The following is a 21,650-nucleotide window of genomic DNA, read 5'->3' as shown; positions in this document are numbered from 1 at the left end:
TTGTGGTTGTGTAGTTGTGGTTGTGGCATTGCGTGTTGTGGTTGTTGGTATGTAGTTGTTGTGTTGCGTTGGTTGTGGTTGTAGTTGTGTCGTGGTTGGTTTGTGTGTAGTATGTGGTATGTAGTGTGGTATGTAGTGTGTGGTGGGGTTGTGTGTGTATTATAGTTGTTGCGTTTGTTGGTAGTGTAGTTGTGGTTGTTTCGTGCTAACACTCTGGAACACGATACATCGTGACCCAGGCAGGCGACGGCTGCCTGGCCCAGGACGACGACCCGGGACTGAGGACCCATGATGTCGTCTTCACGTTCGGTTCAACAGCCACCCGCTCTGCGTCTGCACCCCGCTTATATACCCTGCCCAGGCACGCCCCTTTCACAGGCCACGCCCCTTTCACTGCCACGCCCCCTGCCAGCCACGCCCCCTTCACAGCAACGCCCCTTCACAGGCCCGCCCCTTTCACAGGCCCGCCTCCCTATCCAGGCCACGCCCCCTTCACAGGCCACGCCTCCTTCATAGGCCACCCCCCTTCACAGGCCACGCCTCCCTTCACAGGCCACGCCTCCCTTCACAGGCCACGCCCCCCTCACAGGCCACGCCCCTTCACAGGCCACGCCCCCTTCCCAGGCCCGCCTCCCTGCCCAGGCCACGCCCCCTTCCCAGGCCACGCCCCCTTCCCAGGCCACTCCCTGCCCAGGCCACGCCTCCCTGCCCAGGCCACGCCCCCTGCACAGGCCACGCCCCCTTCACACAGCCCACCCCCCCTGCCCATGGCCACGCCTCCCTTCACGGCCACGCCCCCTTCCCAGGCCACGCCCCCTGCCCCCACCCCCCTTCACAGGCCACGCCTCCCTGCCCAGGCCACGCCCCCTTCACAGGCCACGCCTCCCTGCCCAGGCCACGCCCCCTCCCAGGCCACGCCCCCTTCACAGGCCACGCCCCTTCCCAGGCCACGCCTCCCTGCCCAGGCCACGCCTCCCTGCCAGCCACGCCCCCTTCCCAGGCCACGCCCCCTTCCCAGGCCACGCCTCCCTGCCAGCCACGCCTCCCTGCCCAGGCCACGCCTCCCTGCCAGGCCACGCCCCTGCACAGGCCACGCCCCCTTCACATGCACGCCCCCTGCCCAGACCACGCCTCCCTTCACAGGCCACGCCCCCTTCCCAGGCCACGCCCCCTGCCCAGGCCACGCCCCCTTCACAGGCCACGCCTCCCTGCCCAGGCCACGCCCCCTTCACAGGCCACGCCTCCCTGCCCAGGGCCACGCCCCCTTCCCGGCGCCCCTTCACAGCACACGCCCCTTCCAGGCCACGCCTCCCTGCCAGGCCCGCCTCCCTGCCCAGGCCACGCCCCCTTCACAGGCCACGCCCCTTCCCAGACCACGCCTCCCTGCCCAGGCCACGCCCCTTCACGGCCACGCCTCCCTGTCCAGGCCACGCCCCCTTCCAGGCCACGCCCCCTTCACAGGCCACGCCCCTTCCCAGGCCACGCCTCCTGCCCAGGCCACGCCTCCCTGCCCAGGCCACGCCCCCTTCCCAGGCCACGCCCCCTTCCCAGGCCACGCCTCCCTGCCCAGGCCACGCCTCCCTGCCCAGGCCACGCCTCCCTGCCCAGGCCACGCCCCCTGCACAGGCCACGCCCCTTCAACGCCCCCCTGCCCAGGCACACCCCTTCCCAGTCCACGCCTCCCTTCACAGGCCACGCCTCCCTGCCCAGGCCGCCTCCCTTCACAGGCCACGCCCCTTCACAGGCCACGCCCCCTTCACAGCCACGCCTCCCTGCCCCACCTCTGGGTCCCTCCACCACGTGACCCCCCAGGCACCCCCTGGGGCCCCAGCCCTCGTACGGGCCGACACAGAAGTGACGTCATGTCACTACGCTTATAAATACATAGGTGTTTGATCCTTTAGTTTCGTAATTATTTTATTTCTAACCCTTTTGCTGATTTTTTTCAGTGTTAAATGCAAGGCCGTAATTATAATATATTTTGGGGGGGGCGGGACACATCCCCCCCACCCCCCCCCAATATTCAAATATTCTCAAAATGCCCCCCCCCCGATATATGCTATAAAATATTTTTAAAAATTACAAAATGTCTATGCTATGTAGATAAAAACAGCAATTTGCTAAACCTTGGCCACAATATCTGGACTTGATAATTGTTTTTTTACCCTTCTATCTGGCAACAAAACTGACACCTTTTTTTACAAGGAGTCATGTTTGCATAATTTTTTACCTACGTGACTTTACCGAAAGAACTAAGAGTATGAATCCTTGCAGTCACGAAAGCTTCAAATCTAGAATTCAATGTTAAAATCTCCCATAGACTTCAATGTTAAAGTCTCCCATAGACTTCAATGTTAAAGTCTCCCATAGACTTCAATGTTAAAGTCTCCCATAGACTTCAATGTTAAAGTCTCCCATAGACTTCAATGTTAAAGTCTCCCATAGACTTCAATGTTAAAGTCTCCCATAGACTTCAATGTTAAAGTCTCCCATAGACTTCAATGTTAAAGTCTCCCATAGACTTCAATGTTAAAGTCTCCCATAGACTTCAATGTTAAAGTCTCCCATAGACTTCAATGTTAAAGTCTCCCATAGACTTCAATGTTAAAGTCTCCCATAGACTTCAATGTTAAAGTCTCCCATAGACTTCAATGTTAAAGTCTCCCATAGACTTCAATGTTAAATCTCCCATAGACTTCAATGTTAAAGTCTCCCATAGACTTCAATGTTAAAGTCTCCCATAGACTTCAATGTTAAAGTCTCCCATAGACTTCAATGTTAAAGTCTCCCATAGACTTCAATGTTAAAGTCTCCCATAGACTTCAATGTTAAAGTCTCCCATAGACTTCAATGTTAAAGTCTCCCATAGACTTCAATGTTAAAGTCTCCCATAGACTTCAATGTTAAAGTCTCCCATAGACTTCAATGTTAAAGTCTCCCATAGACTTCAATGTTAAAGTCTCCCATAGACTTCAATGTTAAAGTCTCCCATAGACTTCAATGTTAAAGTCTCCCATAGACTTCAATGTTAAAGTCTCCCATAGACTTCAATGTTAAAGTCTCCCATAGACTTCAATGTTAAAGTCTCCCATAGACTTCAATGTTAAAGTCTCCCATAGACTTCAATGTTAAAGTCTCCCATAGACTTCAATGTTAAAGTCTCCCATAGACTTCAATGTTAACTCCCATAGACTTCAATGTTAAAGTCTCCCATAGACTTCAATGTTAAAGTCTCCCATAGACTTCAATGTTAAAGTCTCCCATAGACTTCAATGTTAAAGTCTCCCATAGACTTCAATGTTAAAGTCTCCCATAGACTTCAATGTTAAAGTCTCCCATAGACTTCAATGTTAAAGTCTCCCATAGACTTCAATGTTAAAGTCTCCCATAGACTTCAATGTTAAAGTCTCCCATAGACTTCAATGTTAAAGTCTCCCATAGACTTCAATGTTAAAGTCTCCCATAGACTTCAATGTTAAAGTCTCCCATAGACTTCAATGTTAAAGTCTCCCATAGACTTCAATGTTAAAGTCTCCCATAGACTTCAATGTTAAAGTCTCCCATAGACTTCAATGTTAAAGTCTCCCATAGACTTCAATGTTAAAGTCTCCCATAGACTTCAATGTTAAAGTCTCCCTAGACTTCAATGTTAAAGTCTCCCATAGACTTCAATGTTAAAGTCTCCCATAGACTTCAATGTTAAAGTCTCCCATAGACTTCAATGTTAAAGTCCCTAGACTTCAATGTTAAAGTCTCCCATAGACTTCAATGTTAAATCTCCCATAGACTTCAATGTTAAAGTCTCCCTAGACTTCAATGTTAAAGTCTCCCATAGACTTCAATGTTAAAGTCTCCCATAGACTTCAATGTTAAAGTCTCCCATAGACTTCAATGTTAAAGTCTCCCATAGACTTCAATGTTAAAGTCTCCCATAGACTTCAATGTTAAAGTCTCCCAGACTTCAATGTTAAAGTCTCCCATAGACTTCAATGTTAAAGTCTCCCATAGACTTCAATGTTAAAGTCTCCCATAGACTTCAATGTTAAAGTCTCCCATAGACTTCAATGTTAAAGTCTCCCATAGACTTCAATGTTAAAGTCTCCCATAGACTTCAATGTTAAAGTCTCCCATAGACTTCAATGTTAAAGTCTCCCATAGACTTCAATGTTAAAGTCTCCCATAGACTTCAATGTTAAAGTCTCCCATAGACTTCAATGTTAAAGTCTCCCATAGACTTCAATGTTAAAGTCTCCCATAGACTTCAATGTTAAAGTCTCCCATAGACTTCAATGTTAAATCTCCCATAGACTTCAATGTTAAAGTCTCCCATAGACTTCAATGTTAAAGTCTCCCATAGACTTCAATGTTAAAGTCTCCCATAGACTTCAATGTTAAAGTCTCCATAGACTTCATGTTAAAGTCTCCCATACTTCAATGTTAAAGTCTCCCATAGACTTCAATGTTAAAGTCTCCCATAGACTTCAATGTTAAAGTCTCCCATATACTTCAATGTTAAAGTCTCCCATAGACTTCAATGTTAAAGTCTCCCATAGACTTCAATGTTAAAGTCTCCCATAGACTTCAATGTTAAAGTCTCCCATAGACTTCAATGTTAAAGTCTCCCATAGACTTCAATGTTAAATCTCCCATAGACTTCAATGTTAAATCCCATAGACTCAATGTTAAAGTCTCCCATAGACTTCAATGTTAAAGTCTCCCATAGACTTCAATGTTAAAGTCTCCCATAGACTTTAATGTTAAAGTCTCCATAGACTTCAATGTTAAAGTCTCCCATAGACTTCAATGTTAAGTCTCCCATTGACTTTAATGTTAAGCAAATTTAGCTGTGACGGTCCCACCTGATGACGGAGACTTGTGTTGCCTCCGAAACGTCGTCATTTTTATTTTATTTATTTCCATTATTACATAATTTAAAGGAACCATAACACATGAAAAAGACCTCGATTTACAATTTATGAGTAAAACTCCATTTACACAATATACAAACAGGTAAAATGTCAAGTTTAAACGTTGGCGTTCGCGAACAATATCATTCATAAGAGGTTTTTTCGCGATCTAACCCAAGAAACCTCTATTACGGAGGTAAAAATGTAAACAAGTATAACCCGTAAAAACAAAGTTTTTCACTCTAAATCCTTTATATGCGTGGCGGCTAGAGTTCTCTCGTCCTCTGGCTTGAGATGGCTGCAATCTAGGGTCAGATGATTGTCTGCCAGTATTAAGCAATTGGTAATTAAATATTAAATTGTTTTCCCTAAAAAGTGTAAAATTTTGGAAAAAAAATTTCACGAAAATTAATTGTCTCGCACAACGAGTCTGGTGGAAAATGTCAGCTCGATTGGATCACGGGAAGTGGGTTAAAAAACGAGCGAAAGATTTGCACAGTCCTATGCAAGCAAGCAAGCACGCACGCACGCAAGCAAGCACGCGAACTTAATATAAAGGATTTAAAAACTTAAATATCTTGGCAACAGTAGCCAATTTTCATATTTGAATTCAGCGCCTCAAAGTCTTCTATATATATACAAAAGGAAAATTTGGATGTGCGTGTCTGTTCGAAATGTTTAGCGTACTTCTCAACATGCTACAAACTGAAATTTGGCATGTGGGTAGCTCCCATAATGTAAACAATGCAATAAGTATAAAAAATAGACTTTTGTCTTTTGTACTAGTAGGAACCTCCTGGTTCCACCACGAGTTTGTCCTGACTAACCCCGTCCCTGCTCCTCAATTATCGATCACTCCACTACTATACACTACACTATACACTACACTATACACTACACTATACACTACACTATACTCTACTCTACACTATACACTACACTATACACTACACTATACACTACACTGTACACTACCACAAACTAGACTCTACACTATACACTACACTATACTCCAATTATACACTACTATACACTATACACTACACTATACACTACTCTACACACTACACTACTATACACACTACACTCCAATTATCACTACACTACTATACACATTACACTCCAATTATACACTACACTACTATACACACTACACTACTATACACACTACACTACATACACACTACACTACTATACCACTACACTACACTCCTACACTATACACTACACTATACACTACACACTACACTACACACTACACTACACACTACACTACACTCCTAATCAGCGCGCACCGGCTGAGCTACGGCAGTGGAGCGACGCTCAGAGGCTCGACTCGTTCGGCCACTGCATCGTTCCCTCCGTTGGCTGTACTTCTACGCTCCCCGTCGAGACTCGGACGTGAGCGGCACGGACCGAGGCGTAGGTGGGTCGTGGGTCCGTCTCTGCGTGGCGAGGAGTCGTGGTGGTGGTGGTGGTGGCGTTTGTCCGGAGATTCGACTGAACACAAACGGCACGCGGGGACACATTCAGCACAACAACCACAACTACACTACCACAAATACACTACCGCAACTACACTACCACAACTACACTAACACAACTACACTAGCACAACTACACTAACACAACTACAAGCACATTTTTTTTGGTGTTTCATTCAGACGCTGTCTCCCCGACAGACCTGGTCTTCACTGAGGACGGCTGCTTGCGTTGTGGCCGAAACGTCGTGAGAATTGTATTTTATTATGTTTAATTTTTATTATTTTATTATTTCCCTTCTACGTGATGACTTTACCGAAGGAACCAAGAAGATACACAACCACAACTATGATACACAGCAACTACACAACCACAACACAACAACTACGACACACAACGACACAACAACCACAACTACACAACCACAACTACACTACCACAACTATGATACACAGCAACTACACAACCACGACACAACAACTAGAACATGCAACGACACACAACCACAACTACACTACCACAACTACGACACGCAATGCCACAACAACCATAGACCACACAGAGACCCACACACACTCATAGAGACTCAGACCCACAGACCCACACAGACCCACAGAGACCCACAGAGACCCACACAGAGACCCACACAGAGACCCACAGAGACCCACACAGAGACCCACAGAGACCCACACAAAGACCCACACAGAAACCAACACAGAAACCCACGCAGAGACCCACACAGAGACCCACACAGAGACCCACAGAGACCCACACAAAGACCCACACAGAAACCAACACAGAAACCCACGCAGAGACCCACACGAGACCCACACGCAGAGACCCACAGAGACCCACACAGAGACCCACACAGAGACCCACAAGACCCACAGAAACCCACGCAGAGACCCACACAGAGACCCACACGCAGAGACCCACAGAGACCCACACAGAGACCCACACAGAGACCCACACAGAGACCCACGCAGAGACCCACAGAGACCCACACAGAGACCCACACGCAGAGACCCACAGAGACCCACACATAGACCCACACAGAGACCCACAGAGACCCACACAGAAACCCGCAGAGACCCACAGAGACCCACACGCAGAGACCCACAGAGACCCACACAGAGACCACACAGAGACCCACACGCAGAGACCCACAGAGACCCACACAAAACCCACGCAGAGACCCACACAGAGACCCACACGCAGAGACCCACAGAGACCCACACAGAAACCCACGCAGAGACCACACAGAAACCCCACGCAGAGACCCACAGAGACCCACACAGAAACCCACGCAGAGACCCACACAGAAACCCACGCAGAACCCACACAGAGACCCACACGCAAGACCCACAGGACCCACACAGAAACCCACGCAGAGACCCACAGAGACCCACACAGAAACCCACGCAGAGACCCACACAGAACCCACGCAGAGACCCCACACAGACCCACACGCAGAGCCCACAGAAACCCACACAGAGACCCACACAGAGACCCACACGCAGAGACCCACAGAACCCACACAGAGACCCACGCAGAGACCCACACAGAGACCCACACAAGACCCACAGAGACCCACACAGAGACCCACGGTGTAAGAACTCACTCGCTGTGCCTGTCGCTGCTGCCGCTGGCTTGGGCTGTCCCTGTTCACCACCGCGTAGGTGTGGAGGCTCTTGAAGGGTCTCGTAGTCGCATGCTGGGGGAATTTAACACGAAGTGTTTTTACTTGAGCACGTTGAGCACCCCCTCCACCCGCTGACACCCCCCATGATCAGAGACCCACAGAGACCCACACTCATAGAGACCCAGACCCCACAGATCCACGTAGACCCACATTCATAAAGACCTAGACCCGCACAGACCCATAGAGACCCACAAAGAACCACACAGACCCATACAGAGCCACATAGACCCAGAGAGACCCACAAGCATAGAGACCCAGACAGACCCACACAGACTCACACAGACCCACTCATAGAGACCCAGACCCACACAGACCCACACAGAACCATAGAGACCCCAGAGACCCACACATACCCACAGAGACCCACACTCATAGAGACCCAGACAGACCCACACAGACCCATACAGACCCCCACTGAGACCCACATAGACCCACACTCAAGAGACCCACACAGACCCACAGAGACCCAGACCCACACAGAGACCCACACACACTCATAAAGATCCATTACCCACACAGACCCACACAGAGACCCACACAGAAACCACAGAGACCCACACACACTCATAGAGACCCAGACCCACACAGAGACCCACACAAGACCCACAGAGACCACACACACTCATAGATACCCAGACACATGCAGACCCACGCAGAGACCCACACTGAGACCCACACAGAGACCCACAGAGACCCACACAGAGACCCACACAGAGACCCACACAGAGACCCACACAGAGACCCACACAGAGACCCACACAGAGACCCACACAGAGACCCACACAGAGACCCACAGAGACCCACACAGAGACCCACACAGAGACCCACACAGAGACCCACACAGAGACCCACACAGAGACCCACAGAGACCCACACAGAGACCCACACAGAGACCCACAGAGACCACACAGAGACCCACACAGAGACCCACAGAGACCCACACAGAGACCCACACAGAGACCCACACAAAGACCCACACAGAGACCCCACAGAGACCCACGCAGAGACCCACAAAGACCCACACAAAGACCACACAGAGACCCACACGAGACCCACGCAGAGACCCACACGCAGAGACCCACACTGAGATCCACACAGAGACCCACACAGAGACCCACACAAAGACCCACACAGAGACCCACACGAGACCCACAGAGACCCACACAGAGACCCACACAAAGACCCACACAGACACCCACACAGAGACCCACACAGAGACCCACAGAGACCCACACAGAGACCCACACAAAGACCCACACAGACACCCACACAGAGACCCACACGAGACCCACAGAGACCCACACAGAGACCCACACAGAGACCCACACAGAGACCCACACAGAGACCCACAGAGACCCACAGAGACCCACAGAGACCCACAGACCCACACAGAGACCCACACAGAGACCCACAGAGACCCACACAGAGACCCACACGGAGACCCACACAGAGACCCACAGAGACCCACAGAGACCCACACAGAGACCCACACAGAGACCCACATAGACCCACAGAGACCCACACAGAGACCCACACGCAGAGACCCACACTGAGACCCACACAGAGACCCACAGAGACCCACGCAGAGACCCACACAGAGACCACGGTGTAAGAACTCACGCGCTGTGTCTGTCGCTGCTGCCGCTGGCTTCCGGCTGTCCTGTTCACCACCGCGTAGGTGAGAGGCTCTTGAACGGTCTCGTAGTCACAGGCTGGAGGGAATTTATCACGAAGTGTTTTTACTTTCAGGTGTGAGCACCCCCCCCCCCCGCTTACTATACATAGAGACCCGCATAGACACCCCCACCACGTAGACCCACATAGACCCATACTCACAGAGACCATACTCATAGGCACCCACAGAGACCCACAGAGACCCACAGAGACCCCCACTTAATAGAGACCCACAGATGAACCCACCTTCATAGAGACCCATAGACCAACAAAGACCCCCACTTATAGAGACCCACAGAGACCCACAGAGATCCAGAGAACCCACCATAGAGACCCACATAGACCCACAGAGACCCACAGAGACCCACAGAGACCCACAGAGAACCCACACTCATAGAGACCCACAGAGACCCACATAGACCCGCAGAGACCCACAGAGACCCACAGAGAACCACGAGAACCCTCGCATAGAGACCCACAGAGACCCACAGAGAACCACAGAGACCCATAGAGACCCACATAGACTCACATAGACCCGCAGAGACCCACAGAGACCCACAGAGAACCCACGCTCATAGAGATCCACAGAGACCCACAGAGAACCACAGAGACCCACAGAGACCCACAGAGAACCACAGAGAACCCACGCTCACAGAGACCCACATAGACTCACATAGACCCGCAGAGACCCACAGAGAACCCCGCTCACAGAGACCCACATAGACTCACATAGACCGCAGAGACCCACAGAGAACCCACGCTCACAGAGACCCACATAGACTCACATAGACCCGCAGAGACCCACAGAACCTACAGAGAACCCACGCTCATAGAGACCCACAGAGACCCACATAGACCCACAGAGACCCACAGAGACCCACAGAGACTCACATAGACCCACAGAGACCCGCAGAGACCCACAGAGAACCCACGCTCATAGAGCCCCACAGACCCAGAGACCCACAGAGAAACCAAAGAACCCACAGAGACCCACATAGACCCACAGAGACCCAGAGACCCACAGAGACTCACATAGACCCACAGAGACCCGCAAGACCCACAGAGAACCCACGCTCATGAGACCCACAGAGACCCACAGAGACCCACAGAGAACCAAAGAGACCCACAGAGACCCACAGAGACCCACAGAGACCCCCACGCTCATAGAGACCGTTCACGCTGTGCCAGGGGGCGGGTGGAAGAACTCACGCTCCTCCCCGCTGCTAATGTCAGCGTCCGACCATCCTTGATGGCCTCTGCCGAGATGGGCGCTCTCCCGCCCTGGTCATGGCACGAGGCGGTCCCCGGCAGGTCGCATTGCGCTGCGGAGAAAGAAATGAAGAGGCAATTAAAAGGTGAATAGTAATTGCGAAAAGCATTTGTTTTACTTGGCCTGGTTGTAAGGCCCCGTGGAGCTATGGATATATATAGAGAGACACATAGAGATCCACACTCATAGAGACCCACGAGACCCACACTCATAAAGACCCATACTCATAGACATGCGTACCCATAGAGATCCACATTCATAGAGACCACACCATAGACACCCGTACTCATAGAGATCCACACTCATAGACACCCGTACTCATAGAGATCACACTCATAGAGACCCACACTCATAGACACCCTTACCCATAGAGATCCACACTCATAGAGACCCATAGAGACCCATACTCATAGACACCCGTACTCATAGAGACCCACACCATAGAGACCCACAGAGACCCATACTCATAGACCCCATACTCATAGATACCACACTCATAGAGACCCACACAACCCATACTGATAGAGACCCACATAGACCCATACTAATATAGACCCATATAAGTCCATACTTAGAGACCCACAGATACCCATACTCAGAGAAACCCCATAGACCCATACTCATAGACACCCGTACTCATAGAGACACACACTCATAGAGGACCCACTGAGACCCATACTCAGAGACACCCACAGAGACCCAAACTCATAGAGACCCACAGAGCCCACACTCATAGAGACCCACAGAGACCCATACTCATAGAGACCCACAGAGACCCAGACTCATAGAGACCCACAGAGACCCAGACTCATAGAGACCCACAGAGACCCAGACTCATAGAGACCCAGACTCAGAGACACCCACAGACCCAGACTCATAGAGACCCACAGAGACCCACACTCATAGAGACCCAGACTCGAGACACCCACAGAGACCCTACTCATAGAGACCCAGACTCATAGAGACCCACAGAGACCCAGACTCATAGAGACCCACAGAGACCCTACTCATAGAGACCAGACTCACACCATCACCATCACCACTATCACCACTATCACCATCACCACCATCACCACCATCACCACCCATCACCACCATCACCACCATCACCATCACCCCCATCACCACCATCACCATAACCACCATCACCATCACCACCATCACCACATCACCATCACCACCATCATCACCATCACCACTATCACCACCATCACCACCATCACCACCATCACCACCATCATCACCACCATCACCACCACCATCACCACCATCACCACCACCACCATCACCACCATCACACCACCATCACCATCACCAACCACCATCACCATCACCACCATCACCACCATCACCATCACCACCATCATCACCATCACCACTATCACCACCATCACCACCATCACCACCATCACCACCATCACCACCATCACCACCATCACCACCATCACCACCCACCACCATCATCACCATCACCACTATCACCACCATCACCACCATCACCACCATCACCACCATCATCACCACCATCACCACCCCATCACCACCATCACCACCATCACCATCACCACCATCACCACCATCACCATCACCACCATCACCATCACCACCTCATCACCACCATCACCATCACCACCATCATCACCATCACCACTATCACCACCATCACCACCATCACCACCATCACCACCATCATCACCACCATCACCACCACCATCACCACCATCACCACCATCACCATCACCACCATCACCACCATCACCATCACCACCAACACCATCACCACCATCACCACCATCACCATCACCACCATCATCACCATCACCTCTCACCACATCACCACCATCACACCTCACCACCATCATCACCATCACCACTATCACCACCATCACCACCATCCCACCATCACCACCATCACCACCATCACCATCACCACTATCACCATCATCAACCATCATCACCATCATCACTCATCACCATCATCACCATCCACCATCACCACCACCATCACCACCATCACCACCATCACCACCATCACCACCATCACCATCACCACCATCACCACCATCACCCCATCACCACCACCACCATCATCATCATCACCACTATCACCACCATCACCACCATCATCACCATCACCACCATCACCACCATCACCACCATCACCACTATCACCACCATCACCACCATCACCATCACCACCATCACCACCATCACCACCATCACCATCACCACCATCACCACCATCACCACCATCACCACCATCACCACCATCATCACCACTATCACCACCATCACCACCATCATCACCATCACCACCATCACACCATCACCACCATCACCACTATCACCACCATCACCACCATCACCATCACCACCATCACCACCATCACCACCATCACCACCACCATCACCATCACCACCATCACCACCATCACCATCACCACCATCACCACCATCACCACCATCACCACCATCACCATCACCACCATCATCACCATCACCACCATCACCACCATCACCACCATCACCACCATCACCACCATCACCATCACCACCATCACCACCATCACCATCACCACTATCACCACTATCACCATCACCACCATCACCCCATCACCACCATCACCACCACAAGTTGACACACTCTACCAGTGGCTGATATCATCATCACCACCATCACCACGTGGGAATTTATAGCAGCAGACAAGTCCTCTGCACGAGTGTTGATGTTGATTCTAATTGGGGAGATGAAAAATCGGAGGACCTGGCGAAAAATACACGCGACCACCACAGGGAGAGAGAGAGAGACACGCAGACTCCAAATATACAGCAGACCTCCTGTATACCAGGCGAGGTAGTCAACATCTCCACGGAGAGAGATAAATACAGACTCCAAATATACAGCAGCAGTAGCAGGCTACGTCAGGGTCGGGATCGAACCCACGACCTCCTGTATACCAGACGAGGTAGTTAACTCCATTGAGAGAGAGAGACACGCAGACTCCAAATTACAGCAGACCTCCTGTATACCAGACGAGGTAGTCATCATCTCCACGGGGAGATAAACACAGACTCCAAATATACAGCAGCAGCAGCAGGCATCGTCAGGATCCAGGATGGAACCCACGACCTCCTGTATACCAGGCGAGGTAGTCACATCCCACGGGGAGAGAGAGACGCAGAATCCAAATATACAGCAGGAGACATCGTCAGGGCCCAGGATCGAATCCACGACCTCCTGTATACCAGGCGAGGTAGTCAACATGTCCACGGGAGAGAGACCAGACTCCAAATATACAGCAGCAGTAGCAGGCTACGTCAGGGTCGGGATCGAACCCACGACCTGCTGTATACCAGGCGAGGTAGTCAACATCTCCATTGGGAGAGGAGACACGCAGTCTCCAGATATATATGAGGTGTCATGGTCGCGATCGAACCCACGACCTCCTGCGTACCAGGCGAGGTATCAACATCTCTCAGGGTCTGGGATCGAACCCACGACCTCCTGCATACCAGGCGAGGTAGTCAACATCTCTCAGGGCTGGGATCGAACCCACGACCTCCTGCGTACCAGGCGAGGTAGTCAACATCTCTCCTAGACACCGTGGGTTCCTAAAACTGGAATGGTGGTGAAATTCGACGCGGTTTACTTACAAACGAGTTGGTTGATTTTTTCTGCACCGGGCCAAGCGTCCTCCGGGTCTTCGTAGTTGGCTTCATCATCAGCATCGCTGCCTTCATCATCATCATTGTGGTCGTCATCATCAACAAAATCATCATCATCATAATCGTCATCATCATCGTCGTCATCATCATAATCGTCATCATCATAATCGTCATCATCGTCATCGTCATCATCATCGTGGTCATCATCACCATCATCATCATCGTCGTCTTCGTCATCATCATCGTCATCATCATCGTCATCATCATAATCGTCATCATCATCGTCGTCATCATCATAATCGTCATCATCATAATCGTCATCATCGTCATCGTCATCATCATCATCGTCATCGTCATCATCATCGTGGTCATCATCACCATCATCATCATCGTCGTCGTCGTCATCATCATCGTCATCATCATTGTCATCATCATCATCATCGTCGTCAACACTCATCGTCATCATCATAATCGTCGTCGTCATCAATCGTCATTATCATCGTCATCATCATCGTCGTCATCATCGTCCATCGTCATCATCGTCATCATCATCGTCATCATCATCATCAGAATCGTCGCCATCATCATCGTCGTCATCATCATCGTCGTCATCATCCGTCATCATCATTATCGTCATCATCATCATCGGTCATCATCATCGTCATCATAATCGTCATCATCATCGTCATCATCATGATCGTCATCATTATCGTCGTCATCATCGTCATAATCGTCATCCTCACCCATCATCATCATCATCGTCATCATCATCGTCGTCATCATCGTCATAATCGTCAATCCTCATCATCATCGTCATCATCATCATCGTCGTCGTCATCATCGTCATCATCGTCATCATCATTGTTATCATCGTCATCATCATCATCGTCATCATCATCAATCGTCGTCATCATCATCGTCGTCATTGTCATCATCCACTCAGTAGAGCCGAGTTTGATTGATGTTGATTGGCTGGGCCTGCTGTCATCCACTCAGTGGGATAGATTATTTTTTCTGGGCAGGAGCCAGGAAAGTGTTATGATCACTGCCCGCGCACATCATCATCGGTCAGTCGTTAGTGTCCGCTCACAATCGAAAGGGTCAGCAATCGAAATCGTAAGCTGTGCTTCGTTTGAGCGATTCATCCGACCGTTGGTTTTCGATCAATTAATTTGTGAGTTTCAGTTCGCAAAACCGTGTTACTGAAACAGAGTGCATTGATACATCAGTGGTTTTTGGCATAGAGATGCGCGGAAAATCAAAACAAGTATAACCCGTAAAAACAAAGTTTTTCACTATAAATCCTTTATATGCGTGGCGGCTAGAGTCCTCTCGTCCTCTGGCTTGAGATGGCTGCCAACTATGGGTCAGATGATTGCTTGTGCCCCATTAAGCAATTGGTAATTACATATTATTTTTTGTTCCTAAAAAGTGTACAATTTTGGAAAAAATATTTTCACGAACATTAATTGTCACGCACAACGAGTCTGTGTGGAAAATGTCAGCTCGATTGGATCACGGGAAGTGGGTTAAAAAACGACCGAAAAGATTTGCACGGTCCGTAAGCAAGCAAGCAAGCACGCAAGCAGCAAGCGGACTTAATATAAAGGATTTAAAAATGCCTACATGTTCCAAAAAATTGCGACATTTTGGGATTATCCACGATTTTAAATTATCCACAGCCCTCCTGCCCGTCATAATCGAGAGCCTAACTGTCGTTTGGCTCTCACATGTACCTGGACGTCGCGTGGAATCGTTGTGCGTTTCTCTGTAATGAATTCAAAGGGTTTAAAAACAACAACAACAACCAACAGACCAGCAGGCTTTGCACGTATAGCGCATTCATCCTAAAGTTGCCAACGTGCGCTGTGGGTTTGTAACTCTCCAACACACACACACGATTTCGATTTAAAGCTTTCGTGACTGCAGGGATTCATCTATAGTATAGTTATTATATTATTTAATTATGTTAGTTTTTATTATTTTATTATTTCCATTCTACGTGACTTTACCGAAAGAACCAAGAAGACACACATACGAGTTAAAACCCGTCACCACACCGACACAGCCCACTAGTAAGGGTTGTCACGTAAACAGAACGTGGCCAATTCGTTACTAGTACAGCACTAGTGTATACTGTAGTAGTGTAGTGTAATAGTGTAGTGTATAGGTGTAGTGTATAGTGTAGTGTATAGTGTAGTGTTTAGTAGTATATGGTAGTGTAGTGTATAGTAGTTCGATAGTGTAGTGTATAGTAGTTGTATAGTGTAGTGTATAGTGTAGTGTATAGTAGTGTATAGTGTAGTGTATAGTATATGGTGTATAGTGTCGTGTATAGTAATGTATAGTGTAGTGTATAGTGTAGTGTATAGTAGTGTATAGTGTAGTGTATAGTGGTAGTGTATAGTAGTGTATAGTGTAGTGTATAGTAGTATGGTGTATAGTGTCGTGAGTATAGTGTATTGTAGTGTGTAGTGTATAGTAGTGTAGTGTATAGTGTAGTGTATAGTGTATGTATAGGTTAGTGTATAGTGTAGTGTATAGTGGAGTGTATAGTAGTGTATAGTGTAGTGTAAGTATAGTGTAGGTGTATTGTAGTGTATAGTATAGTAGTGTATAGTGTAGTGTATAGTAGTGTATAGTGTAGTATATAGTTGTAGTGATTTGTGTATTGTATGTGTATACTGTAGCAGTTGTAGTGTATAGTGATTGTATAGTAGTGTGTAGTGTAGTGTATAGTGTTATTAGTGTAGTGTATAGTTAGTGTATATGTGTATAGTGTAGTGCATAATAGTATGGTGTATAGTGTCGTGTGTATAGTGTATTTAGTGTATAGTGTAGTGTATAGTAGTGCATAGTGTAGTGTATTGTAGTGTAAGTATAGTGTAGTGTATAGTGTATTGTAGTGTATAGTAGTGTAGTGTATAATGTAGTGTATAGTGTATTGCAGTGAAGTGTATAGTGTGGTGTACTAGTACAGCACACCGGTGTGTTTGGAGAGCCAAGCCACACCATTTACATCTGAGTACCAGATTGTAAATTTTACAATCTGACTGTAAATATGTTTGGGTTTGGCTCTCCAACACACCCAGCGTGCTGTACTAGTATACTACACTACACACACCTACTATACACTACACTATACACTACACTACTATACACTACACTATACACTACACTATACACTACACTATTATACACTACCTACTATACACTACACTACTATACACTACACTATACACTACACTACTATACACTACACTACTACACACTACGCTATACATTACACTATTATACACTACACTATACACTACACTATTATACAACTACACTATACACGACTATACACTACACTACTATACCCTACACTATACACTACACTATACACTACTATACACTACACTATACACTACTATACACTACACTATACACCAGAGGTGTGGACTCGAGTCATGTGACTTGGACTCGAGTCAGACTCGAGTCATGAATTTGATGACTTCAGACTCGACTTGGACTTGCATAACAATGACTTTGTCCCACCTCTGCTATACACTACTATACACTGCACTATACACTACTATACACTACACTATACACTACTATACACTACACTATACACTACTATACACGACTATACACTAGTGCTGTACGATTGACGAATTGGCCACGTTCTGTCTACGTGACGACCCTTACTCGTTGGGCTGTGTCGGGTGGTGGCGGTTTAAACGACACATTAAAATATTTACGCGTCTAACCCCAAAAAAATCTCCAAAAGCTCATCTCCGGCGTTAATTTCTCTCTCTCTCGCCTTATGATGGCGACGACGACAAAAAAATACCGATTGACATGATGACATGATTTAAAAGCTTTTGTGACTGCAGGGATTCATCTTCTTGTTTCTTTCGGTAAAGTCACGTAGAAGGGAAGTATAAAATAATAAAAAATAAAACATAATTAAATAATTCTCACGACGTTTCGGCCACAACGCAAGCAGCCGTCCTCAGGTGAAGAATGAAACACCACCAAGCTTGGAGCGTATATTTAAGCTGGGTTTATTACTTCCCTTCTACGTGACTTTACCGAAAGAACCAAGAAGATGATGACATGACTCTGCTGCCTCTTTGCATGTCGCATATACGCTCTCTAATCCGCTAATCCTTGCTATTGATCAATATTTGTGCATTCAAGACGACATGTTGGTTACACTTTTGGTCAACAACAACAAAAAGCACGGTCACCATTTTCATCGTTTGTAGGCGACTCGAAGCAGGATAACGGGGACCTGCCATTATCCATTATCTATCTGTAGTGGTGTGAACTACTCGCTGTTCGCAAGCTGTGAGAGCAGATCGTAAACAAGGTTTCCCGCTCAATCAAACGGTCAGGGTCAAATGGGGCGAGGTAGGATCCAAACGCCAGATTGGGAAGGACCAATCAGAGGGTCCCACAAGGTGGCCGGGGATTGGACAACGCGGCCACGAACAGGTATAAAAGCCAGAGCGCTCAGAGCTCTTGGCCAGTTCTGCTACAACGAAGACCCAAGTCGACCGAAGACATCTAGGACCCTGGACCAAGCCCTCCAGCCCTTATCAGGGCTCAGAGTAAACCAGTGGTCGGGGAGAGATCCCCTAGGTTCCGGCCAGAGGACGCTGGGAGAGCAGGGAGATTAGACAGCCTGCAGGCTCCGGAGGCTTGGACCTTCCGAGGTAACGGGTGAGGGGACCATATACCCCTTAGTGTGATAGGGACTGGTGTTAAGATAATAAACGGTGTGCCATAAAAACACATCCAATAGAACCCGTCGCAAGTTGAAGAGACAACGGACCACCTTATCCTCGTAGCTTTGTGTTTCATCTCGAAGGCTGTGTGGGACGGGCGGCGGTGCAATGAACCAAAACAACGCAATTCATTTCGATTTAAATCGAGGCAGTCTCACTTTCCTCACACCCTCCATCCTCACTCTGCCCTCTCTTTACTCCCCATCAACCCCCTCCCTCCCTCCCTCCCCCTCCTTCTCCCCCTCCCCTTCCCCATCCCTCCCCTCCTGCCTGTCCCTTTCCCTTCCTCCCTCCCCCTTTCTCCTCCCACCCCCTGCCTCCCTCCTCCCTCCCTCCTCCCTCCCTCCCTCCCCCCCTCCTGCCTCCCCCCCTCCCCCCTTCCCATCCCTCCCCTCCCCCTTCCTCCCTCCCCCTTCTCCGCCTACCCACTGCCTCCCCCCCTCCTTTCTCCCTCCCCCTCCTTCCTCCCTCCCCCCTTCCCCCCCTCCCCCCTTCTCCTCCCAACCCCTGCCATCCCTCCCTCCTTCCTCCCTCTCCCCTCCTCCTCCATCCCCCTTCCCCCCTCCCCCCCTTCTCATCCCACCCCCTGCCTCCCCCCCCTCTCTCCTCCTTCATCCCTCCCCCTCCCTCTCCTCCCTCTCTCTCCCCCTTCCCCCCTCCTCCCTCCCCTCCTCCTCCCTCCTCCCTCCCTCCCCACCCCCTCCCCCTTCCTCCCTCCCCCCTTCTCCTCCCTCCCCCCTGCCCCCCTCCCTCCCTCCCCCCTTCCCCCCTCCCCCCCCTCCCCATCCCTCCCCCTTCCTCCCCCTTTTCCTCCCACCCCCTGCCTCCCTCCCCCTCCCTCCCTCCCCCTTCCCTCTCCTCCCTCCCCCTTCCCCCCTCCCTCCCTCCACCATTGTACGGCTACTCATGTAGATGCGGGGTAGTTAACGTCTCCTCGCCACCGTGGCGTCCTCAAAATGTGACAGAGCCATCATGGAATCAGGACCATTGCTTAGCCCGCAGGAGGTGCCTCAACTACACGTATCGTTGTTGTTAATCGTTAGCGCCGTCACCCGATACGTGCGAAAGAAATAACGCCGATCGGGAACGCATCCCCACAGACACAATGGTGTCACGCTGCCCTTTTAGCGCCGATTCGTTTAGCGCTGCTCGCTTCTCTTTAGTTTACGATCAGTGGAAACAAGAAGATGCTCGTTGTAGTCGGCACTTTGCTTCGTTCATTATTTCGTATTTTTTTTATCTTTGCTTTATGTAACCCCCCCTCTCGCTCTCGCTCACTCTCTCGCTCACTCTCTCGCTCACTCTCTCGCTCACTCTCCCGCTCACTCTCTCGCTCACTCTCCCGCTCACTCTCTCTCACTCGCTCTCTCGCTCGCTCACTCTCCCGCTCACTCTTTCGCTCACTCTCCCGCTCACTCTCCCGCTCACTCTCGCTCACTCTCCCGCTCGCTCTCCCGCTCGCTCTCCCGCTCGCTCTCCCGCTCGCTCTCTCTCCCGCTCGCTCTCCCGCTCACTCTCTCGCTCACTCTCCCGCTCACTCTCCCGCTCACTCTCTCGCTCACTCTCTCGCTCGCTCTCTCGCTCGCTCTCTCGGTCACTCTCTCGCTCACTCTCTCGCTCACTCTCTCGGTCACTCTCTCGCTCACTCTCTCGCTCACTCTCTCGCTCACTCTCCCGCTCACTCTCTCGCTCACTCTCTCGCTCACTCTCTCTCGCTCACTCTCTCGCTCACTCTCTCGCTCACTCTCTCGCTCAACTTTCCTGCTCACTCTCTCGCTCACTCTCGTTCTGCACGCAGCCCTTCTCGCAGCCTGCCCCGTCATGGTGCCATCAAGACCCAAAAGGCTTACCTCTGACGATGAAAACAATGACGAAGATGACGATGACGATGATCACGCCTATGGTCATGCCAGTGATTCCAACTGTAAAAAATTAACCCGTATAAAACAAAGTTTTTCACTATAAATCCTTTATATGCGTGGCATCGGTTTTATTTTATTATTCATTTCTGTTTTTCTTGAGTAAGAGTTTCATTTTTTATCACGTTGGTATTTTAAATTAAATATAAGGAAAGTCGTATATAAGGATTATAAAGTTTTCAGTTTTTGTATGATTGTTTATATTGTACATTTTTGTTGTTTTCTTGAATAATTTTCTGTGTTTAGGAAAAA

At 49.4% G+C, this 21,650-nt stretch overlaps 1 long non-coding RNA gene across 1 annotated transcript; it reads right to left on the bottom strand.

The window, feature by feature from the left end:
- Positions 1–11,045: 11,045 nt before the first annotated feature.
- LOC133339156 (uncharacterized) lies at positions 11,046–21,385 on the bottom strand. The gene is made up of 5 exons (XR_009754681.1): positions 21,330–21,385; positions 19,530–19,563; positions 16,438–16,469; positions 14,690–14,770; positions 11,046–11,087 (listed from the first exon to the last, which is right to left on the bottom strand). It is a non-coding gene; the product is annotated as an uncharacterized LOC133339156 (long non-coding RNA).
- Positions 21,386–21,650: the final 265 nt, after the last annotated feature.

The sequence above is a fragment of the Lethenteron reissneri genome, unplaced genomic scaffold, assembly GCF_015708825.2.
Source record: "Lethenteron reissneri isolate LAM-NWPU_2019-01 unplaced genomic scaffold, ASM1570882v1 scaffold_1640, whole genome shotgun sequence".
NCBI classification, from domain to species: Eukaryota; Metazoa; Chordata; class Hyperoartia; order Petromyzontiformes; family Petromyzontidae; genus Lethenteron; species Lethenteron reissneri.
Note: the sequence above shows the minus strand (reverse complement) of the source record. Positions and strands in the feature narration are given on the sequence as shown.